The 10,115-nt window shown below is 42.6% G+C and overlaps 1 long non-coding RNA gene across 1 annotated transcript; it reads right to left on the bottom strand.

Annotated features, from left to right (window-relative positions):
* Positions 1 to 1,841: 1,841 nt before the first annotated feature.
* LOC120025734 lies at positions 1,842 to 8,998 on the bottom strand. The gene is made up of 4 exons (XR_005473034.1): positions 8,959 to 8,998; positions 4,054 to 4,154; positions 3,762 to 3,906; positions 1,842 to 1,889 (listed from the first exon to the last, which is right to left on the bottom strand). It is a non-coding gene; the product is annotated as an uncharacterized LOC120025734 (long non-coding RNA).
* Between the last annotated feature and the right edge of the window lie 1,117 nt (positions 8,999 to 10,115).

The following is a 10,115-nucleotide window of genomic DNA, read 5'->3' as shown; positions in this document are numbered from 1 at the left end:
CAGGCATTTTCCAGCCCTAACTCCAGGTTTGGCAATTTACCTGTCTTATATAAATTCGCTCAAATATGGTGGACATATTTGAGGTATATCAGTAAAAACATGATTCAAAGTGTTAATTTCAGGCAGTGCTGATAGGGATATTTAAGACCAACCAAAGCCAGTTTTAGCGGTAACGCAGTTGGTTATGACATACATTTTTTAAGTGTATCCATCTGTGACGCACACTGCCCATACGCACATGGAACAAGTGTAGCCTTATGTGCTTTTGGTGCCTGTATCCTTTGTTTTTAGAAACATAAAAAACTAATGTTTTTTCCCATTTGGTTAAAAACCAAGCATAGCCTGTCCTCTTCTCAATGAAGGCTTTTTTTCCCTGCCCAATGCAATCGTGAAGTAGTCAAGACTGTCGATAAAGGGTTTGGCTCCTGAGACCACTTATCAATAAATATTAATCACCGACTTTTTATTAAAATAAAAAGTTTGAGAGGAGTTAAACAGTGAGCTGATATTCCCTTTTTATCTATGGATTGTAGCCAGGCCCACATTATTTTAGCCATGCAGGTCCCGTTTTGGACGTGCATAAACTCCCCTCCATGTTGTAGGCCACTTGTCCATGCCCATCATGAAACTAGAGATGAGAACTTCAGTGAATATCGGTGAACCTCGTATATAGAAGTTATCTGTAACCTGTACCAATTGCTTGTTTTCCGTTTCATATGTTCCAAACCCACACCCTCCCTTAGGCCTTCTATAACGAAGGCTGGTTCATCGGCAGTGTGTGCCTTTTTGATCCTGGCGAATTTATGATATCATTACATTTTACATGTATTTATTGTTGTTGTTTATTTTATTTTATTATAACCAATCTTAGTAGAATGATTCACCTTCCTGGTTTTATGGTTACAATGTCCATGGCGTGCAACTTCTGGAGATGTGTGAATGCGATCTGATCTGTTATATGTTCATAAAACATAGGCCTATTTGGGAGCAGTATAACGGTGAGTGGACATTCTCCCTTTCTCTTTATATTGGGTCTTTGTCCAGTTACTTTTAAAAGTTTGGTGGTGCCATAAAACCCTCCATAGTCTGCGTTGTTTTAATATTATATGGCCACGGGAGAAATGATGGTGCTGTAAGTGTAAAATAGCTTGTTAAAAACAAGCTATTTTTTGGGTCATCTCAGGCCATCAAATCAAAGGCACTCCTGAAATATAAAGTTGTTTTTGATGAAAATGAAAACATGTCAGTTTGTCACTTTCCCAAGGTTGGAGTATTAACAGGTTTAGCTACATAAGGCATTGGTTCAAATCTACGTTCTGCTTTTAGAATTTTTCACTTCTCCCATTGACTTCCCAAACTCCAAACCCCTGTCTGGTCTGTCGAGTCTGCTTCGCAAAGCGTTCCCGGAGGTATGGCTATGTGGGTCTTCTGGGTTTGAAAACTGTGATATCACAGTCCTCTCATCTCTGCTGCAACTGACTTTTCATGCTTACTTTGCCTCCTGTTTTTCCCCCTGCATTTTTCTTTCTGTAGCCGATATCTACACTGTAGAACTTTTCCCTGTAAATGTACAATATTATACTGGCATCAGAGTTGCCAGCTTAATACTGGAATTTTCCTTTACAGCACAGATGCTGTCATATATTTTACTGTACTATTTTCCTTACTGTAAAATATATTACAGCATCTATGCTGTAAAACTAAATTACAGTATTAAACGGGCAACTCTGATGCCAGTATAATGTGTGCTCCCACTCCGGCCTCTAGGTCACCAGGCTGCTTGTTATGGCGCATAATGACACTCACCTGGATTCCATCACCTCCTTGATTACCTGCCCTTTATATGTCACTCCCTTTGGTTCCTTCCCCAGGCGTCATTGTTTCGGTTTCTGTTTCAAGTCAAATCAAATCAAATGTTATTAGTCACATGCGCTGAATAAAATGTCAATTCACATAAAATGTTATTAGTCACATGCGCCGAACCGACAGTGCAGTTTAAAAAAAATACGGATAAGAATAAGAGACAAATAACAAATAATTCAAGAGGACCAGTAAAAAATAACAACATATACAGGGGGGTGCCGGTGCAGAGTCAATGTGCGGGGGCACCGGTTAGTTGAGGTAGTATGTACATGTAGGTAGAGTTAATTGAAGTGACTATGCATAGATGACAACAGAGAGTGGCAATGGTGTGGATAGGGGATGGGGGGTGGCAATGTGAATAGTCTGGGTAGCCATTTGAGTAGATGTTCAGGAGTCTTATGGCTTGGGGGTAGAAGCTGTTTAGAAGCCTCTTGGACCTAGATTTGGCGATCCGGTACCGCTTGCCGTGTGGTAGCAGAGAGAACAGTCTATGACTAGAGTGGCTGGAGTTGTTGACAATTTTCAGGGCCTTTCTTGGACACCGCCTGGTATAGAGGTCCTGGATGGCAGGAAGCTTGGCCCCAGTGATGTACTGGCCCGTACGCACTACCCTCTGTAGTGCCTTGCGGTCGGAGGTCAAGCAGTTGCCATACCAGGAAATGATGCAACCAGTCAGGATGCTCTCGATGGTGCAGCTGTAGAACCTTTTGAGGATCTGAGGACCCATGCCAAATCTTTTCAGTCTCATGAGGGGGAATAGGTTTTGTCGTGCCCGCTTCACGACTGTCATGGTGTGCTTGGACCATGTTAGTTTGTTGGTGATGTGGACACAAAGGAACTTGAAGCTCTCAACCTGCTCCACTGTAGCCCTGTCGATGAGAGTGAGGGCGTGTGTAACAGTATAACTTTAAACCGTCCCCTCGCCCCGACCTCGGGCGCGAACCAGGGACCCTCTGCACACATCAACAACTGACACCCACGAAGCGTCGTTACCCATCGCTCCACAAAAGCCGCGGCCCTTGCAGAGCAAGGGGCAACACTACTTGTAGGTTTCAGAGCAAGTGACGTAACTGATTGAAACGCTAGTAGCGCGTACCCGCTAACTAGCTAGCCATTTCACATCCGTTACACTCACCCCCCTTTCAACCTCCTCCTTTTCCGCAGCAACCAGTGATCTGGGTCAACAGCATTAATGTAACAGTATAACTTTAGTACGTCCCCTCGCCCTGACACGGGCGCGAACCAGGGACCCTCTGCGCACATCAACAACTGACACCCACGAAGCGTCGTTACCCATCGCTCCACAAAAGCCGCGGCCCTTGCAGAGCAAGGGGCAACACTACTTGTAGGTTTCAGAGCAAGTGACGTAACTGATTGAAACGCTAGTAGCGCGTACCCGCTAACTAGCTAGCCATTTCACATCCGTTACACGTGCTCGGTCCTCTTTTTCCTGTAGTCCACAATCATCTCCTTTGTCTTGATCACGTTGAGGGAGATGTTGTTGTCCTGGCTCCACACGGCCAGGTCTCTGACCTCCTCCCTATAGGCTGTCTCGTTGTTGTCGGTGATCAGGCCTACCACTGTTGTGTCATCGGCAAATATAATGATGTGCGTTGTCTGTGCGTTGTTCGTGTTTCTAGTTTTGTATTATGTTTCATTAATTATTAAATTATTCACTCCCTGAACTTGCTTCCCGACTCCCAGTGCACACGTTACAGTACCTGTCAATTATTATCTGGGTGATGTTTTTATAGGTCTCACTGCAGTATATTTACGAGCAATTTAGAGCAGACCAAAATGGCTTGTGTTAACTAGTTAGCTAGGTTAGCTAAGAAAACATGTGGTAATTCAACGTTGGCTAGCAATAAAGATACTTAAATTGTTTATAAGGTACCTACCCAGCAGCTGCTGAAAATATTCTTCCATTTCACAGCCGCTTCAAGAAGATATTTACTAAAATAGTCTGAGCATGTTTCTCACCCGACAGCATGAGGTTGGCACCTGAAACTGATCATTTGAATCTACGGTAGGCATAAGCTATTACTGTGAAGGAATACAATATGTTAGTCATTTTTACAGGAGGCTTCCAATTACAGTTAATAACAGTATTTTTCAGCATTAATGCATTCATTTATGGTATTTTACTGTGCATTCTACAGTGTTTTACTGTTGAAATGACAGAAGTCTTACATTGTAACCCACAGGATCCATCACCGGGGGAAAAACAGATGAGCCTCCTCACTGCAGCAGGATGACACATATCATTACTTTCTATAGCCCAGGAAATCAGCCTGCAGAGCGAGAGAGAGAGAGTGAGAGAGAGATATGAAAGCCATGGTACGGTGCTGGTTCAGCAGAATCAGTAGTCAAATGTAGGCAGATGGTAGAATGGCCGGCCATATCAAGACTCTGGCTGGCCCACTGCTTGTGAGGTTGTGTACGTGCATATATGTGTCTGCGTGTGTGTGTGTGAAATTGAGTGTGTGTGTGTGGGGAGGGGGGGGGGGTAGTGTGTGTGTGCGACCGTGTGTTTGAGGGTGATGTTTGTATATCACATTCATTTTGAGGATTTATAGCATATTGTATGGTGGCAGACAGACTATGTAAAAACCCATGTACAGTAGATAGGAATTTTTATTCCCTCTATCCCTTTGAGTAATGCCAGATATTCAAACACATGGCATTCATTGTTGACAAGTGGTTTAGAGGACCTCGTAACACATCACCAGATCCATAGATTTTCCATATAATGGCCGCATCTCTTTATGTATAAGTACAATCCCATGACCTTGTCCATCATTTGTCATCTGTATTGGTAACCAAAGTATAGGTGCCTGGACTGCTTGCCAATGCCGTTTCTCATATTTCATACCTTCTATATCTAAACAGATGTCATTCTCGTGTGCATTACTCCTCACAAAATACCTAATACCAGTTAATACAATCCACTATTCTTCTGAACAGTAATTGATTGACTTCAATTCCTTGAACCCTGACCTTCTGTGTAACACATTTTCATTAGAATGCCCATCCCCTGAGCAGTGGGAGAGGAGAGTTTATTGTACTCTGGTGATATGTAATAGGGTAGACATGCATTACATATCTATACTACATTAAACACAAAAGTAAATGAACAAATGCCATATGATCCCCACTCCCCCGATAAAGTTAGTGTGAAGACTGACAGGTTGATAGCTGAGATGATCACTCTAAAATGATTTAGAGTGACTCCTCAGCTACAGTAATCAGGTTCAATGTGTTGCTCATTGACAGCACTTGCCTTTCCTTTTCTGCATTACACTTTTATTCATTTTGTTTTTTTAGCAACCTTAGTCCTTGTTATTCAAAGTGTAGACTACAGATCAGTGTTCCATTAGTAAAATACAGTATTGTGTAGGAGACATACCAAGAAGCAATTTAACAGTTGCGTGATCAATTCTATCTAGCACTCTAAAATGACATGTTACACACTGTGTGCATGCTTTGTTTTGCATTCTCACTCATTGTCAACTGATGGGTTCTGACTTCTAAACTTTAAATACCCTTAATCAAGTCACTAAGGGATATAGGGGAATGAATGGACAGATGACCTCGAAAAATAATCTACCCTTGAACCATAACACCATGCTGCTACCCCAGATTATATTCAGCCTGGTCTCATAGACTAGACGTAACATAGTGAAAATATATCCGGGACACTCAAATTAATATGATATGTTATGTTTGGTATGGTTACATAAGACGGAAGGTTACTTAAGGTGTAAACTAAAGTAAGGTGTTTGGTTGGGGTGGATAGTTGTTCATATAAAGATAACGTTTGTAACCCAAAGGTTGTGTGTTTGACTCTCATCACGGACAAATTTAGCATTTTATGTAATTAGGAACTTTTCAACTCCTTACTTCCTTTGAGCTACCGTGCTACTACTAAGCTTGTTAGCCAACACTTCCCCATTAGCCTAAATCCTAACCTTAAACCTAACCTTAACCCTGTTGTGTAATCAAACGTGTCTGTACGTGAGTAAAATAACTACTAACGGTGTATCTTTATGAAGGTACCTTTATTGCTAACTTGACGTTGCTTCACATTACGAGCCAGGTGAGAAAGCGATGCTTTCCACATGAACCCCTACATTCCCACAGACCCTCATTAGGATATGGCCAATCAGGATGCAATATGCAAATAACACCACAAACCCTAGTCCCTAGCCTAGCTAACGTTAGCCACCTAGCTAACATTAGCCACAACATATTGGAATTCGTAACATATATGTTTTGCATATTGTATGAATTGCAATTTGTAAGATATCATACGAAATGGATGATGGACATCCACAAATGAATACATACCATATGAAACATAACATATCATACTAATTGGAGTGTCTCGGATTTACATGTATTATTTTAGGTATATCCCTGAGTTCAGGTTATATTAGCCTTGTTAGAATGAGAAGGGACAATTTTAGTTGAATTGTTCAAATCAAATAATATTTGTCACATGCGCCGAATACAGCAGGTGTAGATCTTACAGTGAAATGCTAACTTACAAGCCCTTAAGAAGCCTTTTGGACCTAGACTTGGCGCTCTGCCACCACTTGCCGTGTGGTAGCCGAGAGAACAGTCTAGTTTCTGGGATAATGGTGTTGATGTGAGCCATGACCAGCTTTTCAGAGTACTTCATGGCTAAAGGTTTGAGTGCTACGGGTCAGTAGTCATTTAGGCAGGTTACCTGGGTGTTCTTGGGCACAGGGACTATGGTGGTCTGCTTGAAACATGTCTGTATTACAGACTCGGTCAGGGACAGGTTGAAAACGTCAGTTAAGACACTTGCCAGTTGGTCAGCGCATGCTCGGAGTACACGTCCTGGTAATTTGTCTGGCCTTGCGAATGTTGACATATTTAAAGGTCTTACTCACATCGGCTACGGAGAGCATGATCACACAGTAGTATGGATCAGCTGATGCTCTCATGCATGCTTCAGTGTTGCATGCCTCAAAGCGAGCATAGAAGTAATTTAGCTCGTCTGATAGGCTCGTATCACTGGGCAGCTTGCAGCTGTTGCCTGTAATCCATGGCTTCTGGTTGGGGTGTGTACGTAAAGTCACTATGGGGACGACGTCATCGATGCACTTATTGATGAAGCCAGTGACTGATGTGGTGTACTCCTCAATTCCATCGGAAGAATCCCGGAACATATTCCAGTCTGTGCCAGCAAAACAGTCCTGTAACTTAGCATCTGGGCTCCCGAGTGGTGCAGCGGCGCAGCGTTCTAAGGCACTGCATCTCAGTGCTTGAGGCGTCACTACAGACACCCAGGTTCGATTCCAGGCTGTATCACATCCGACCGTGATTGGGAGTCCCATAGGGCGGCGCACAATTGACCCAGCATTGTCCGGGTTTGGCCGGTGTAGGCCATCATTGTAAATAAGAATTTGTTCTTTACGGACTAGTTAAATAAAGGTTAAATAAATCAAATAAAAATGTAATATATATATATATATCTGCGTCATCTGACCGCTTCAGTATTGAGTGAGTCACTTAGTTTTTGCTTGTAAGCAGGAATCAGGAGGATATAGTTATGGTCAGATTTGCCAAATGGAGGGCGGGGGAGAGCTTTGTACGTGTCTCTGTGTTTGGAGTAAAGGTGGTCTTGAGTTTCTTTCCCTCTGGTTGAACATGTGACATGCTGGTAGAAATGAGGTAAAACGGATTTAAGTTTCCCTGCATTAAGGTCCCCGGCCACTAGGAGCGCCACCTCTGGATGAGCATTTTCTTGTTTGCTTATGACCTTATACAGCTTGTTCCGAGTTCACAGTTGCTTTGAAAGCGGCATTAACGCTCAGAGGCCGTCTGGAGCCAAAACTCCTGTGTTGTCTGCAGCATTCGGTCACATGACAGCTCGATCAGCTGTTCAATTTCACCTACCGGCATGTCAACTGAGCCAGGATCACAGTCAAACAGATTGGGAAGTAGGTCCCAAAGCTCTCTTCCAAGTGTTGGAGGTGAGCAGTCATCACTCATGTGGGACACTTACTGATGCTGTTTTCCATTATTTTCCTTTCAGAAAGTCATTTTTTTTTACATCAATTTTGAATAACAACAGTTTCTCTCTCAATGGAAAAAATCTGCAAAAGCACATGCTTTTGAAAAGGCTGTGCTTTTGCAGTCATATTTTCAGGACAGCCACTTCTCACAAATGTTGTGAGTGTTTTTTATAGGGCAGGGCAGCTCTAACCAACATCTTCAATCTTGTCTCATTGATTGGACTCCAGGTTAGCTGACTCCAATTAGCTTTTGGAGAAGTCATTAGCCTTGGGGTTCACATACTTTTCCCAACCTACACTGTGAATGTTTAAATTATGTATTCAATATAGACAATAAAAATACACAATTGGTGTGTTATTAGTTTAAGCAAACTGTCTTTGTCTATTGTTGTGACTTAGATGAAGATCAGATCAAATTTGATGATCAATTTATACAGAAATCCAGGTCATTCCAAAGGGTTCACATCCTTTTTCTTGCCACTGTAAATATTTTGCGATTATTAGATGATGTTTACCCGACACACTTGTCTAAATTGATGGGTCATGTGAAGGAAATGCATAACAAACCCCAAGCCACATCTAGCTAAGTGGATGTGTCACTATTGTCTAGATATGTACACATGTTCATGAAATACAATAGATGGCCGTAATCACACCCAGACACACCTGGCTAATTTGATGGGTCATGTAATAATCCGGCCGAAGTGGAGTGTTTTGTTTAGACATGTAGCTAGCTAAACAATGTACTGACATAATCCCAACTCACACTACTACCAATACAAACATTGCCATGGCTGAAGTATGAATCTACAGGTAGCTAAAGCTAACAAACTAAGTTCAATGTTAGCTAGCTAACAATAAGCTATAACTAGCAATGCAAATGGGTTTCTGATTTGAATAATTTTACTACACAGATCATACACGTAATGTTAACTAGCGAGCCAGCAAGCTAACGTTTGCTTGCTAACTAACAGTAGGCTTTAACTTGCATTTTAAACGACTCTCTGACAAAATTAGAAACGTATATCTGAAAATGTAGCTAGACTCTTACCCATATACAGGGATGAACGCTTCACGGCAGACTGGAACAATTTGTTTGTAGCTACATCTTGTTTGGCTAGCGTTGTGTCAAGTCACTCCAGTTCACACTGACCATGACGTGTGCAGAAAGTAGCCCATTACTTTTTCCAACTGATCTGTCGATTGCGCCTGCTAAATTCAAGGCATCAATGTTGTTGAGAAAAGTAGCAAAACTGTTGTAGTTCTCGATGGCTAACGTTATATCTTTAAAAAACAGAGCAGTAGAAAGCACTGTAAACACATATTGAACAGCTCACGTTATAGACAGAAGCATGCTACATCGCAGACCAATCAAAAAGTTAGTTATTAAGGCGCATTAAATTTCAAAGACGGGCCAGACAGATTACCAGGACGTGTACTCCGAGCATGCGCTGACCAACTGGCAAGTGTCTTCACTGACATTTTCAAAGTCTCCCTGTCTGAGTCTGTAATACCAACATGTTTCAAGCAGACCACCATAGTCCCTGTGCCCAAGAACACCCAGGTAACCTGCCTAAATGACTACCGACCCGTAGCAGTCACGTCTGTATCCATGAAATTCTTTGAAAGGCTGGTCATGGCTCACATCATCACCATTATCCCTGAAACCCTAGACCCACTCCAATTTGCATACCGCCCCAACAGATCCACAGATGATGCAATCTCTATTGCACTCCACACTGCCCTTTCCCACATGGACAAAAGGAACACTTATGTGAGAATGCTATTCATTGACTACAGCTCAGCGTTCAACACCATAGTGTCCTCGAAGCTCATCAATAAGCTAATGACCCTGGGACTAAACACCTCCCTCTACAACTGGATCCTAGACTTCCTGGCGGGCCGGCCTCAGATGGTAAGGGCAGGTAACAACACATCCACCATGCTGATCCTCAACACGGGGGCCCCTCAGGGGTGCATGCTCAGTCCCTTCCTGTACTCCATGTTCAATCATGACTGCAAGGCCAGGCACAATTCCAACACTATCATTAAGTTCGCTGATGACACAACAGTGGTAGGCCTGATCACCGACAATGATGAGACAGCCTATAGGGAGGAGGTCAGAGACCTGACCGTGTGGTGCAAGGACAACAACCTCTCCCTCAACGTAATCAAGACTAAGATGATGATTGTGGACTACAGGAAAAG

The sequence above is a fragment of the Salvelinus namaycush genome, chromosome 31 (genome assembly GCF_016432855.1).
Source record: "Salvelinus namaycush isolate Seneca chromosome 31, SaNama_1.0, whole genome shotgun sequence".
Classification (NCBI taxonomy): domain Eukaryota; kingdom Metazoa; phylum Chordata; class Actinopteri; order Salmoniformes; family Salmonidae; genus Salvelinus; species Salvelinus namaycush.
Note: the sequence above shows the minus strand (reverse complement) of the source record. Positions and strands in the feature narration are given on the sequence as shown.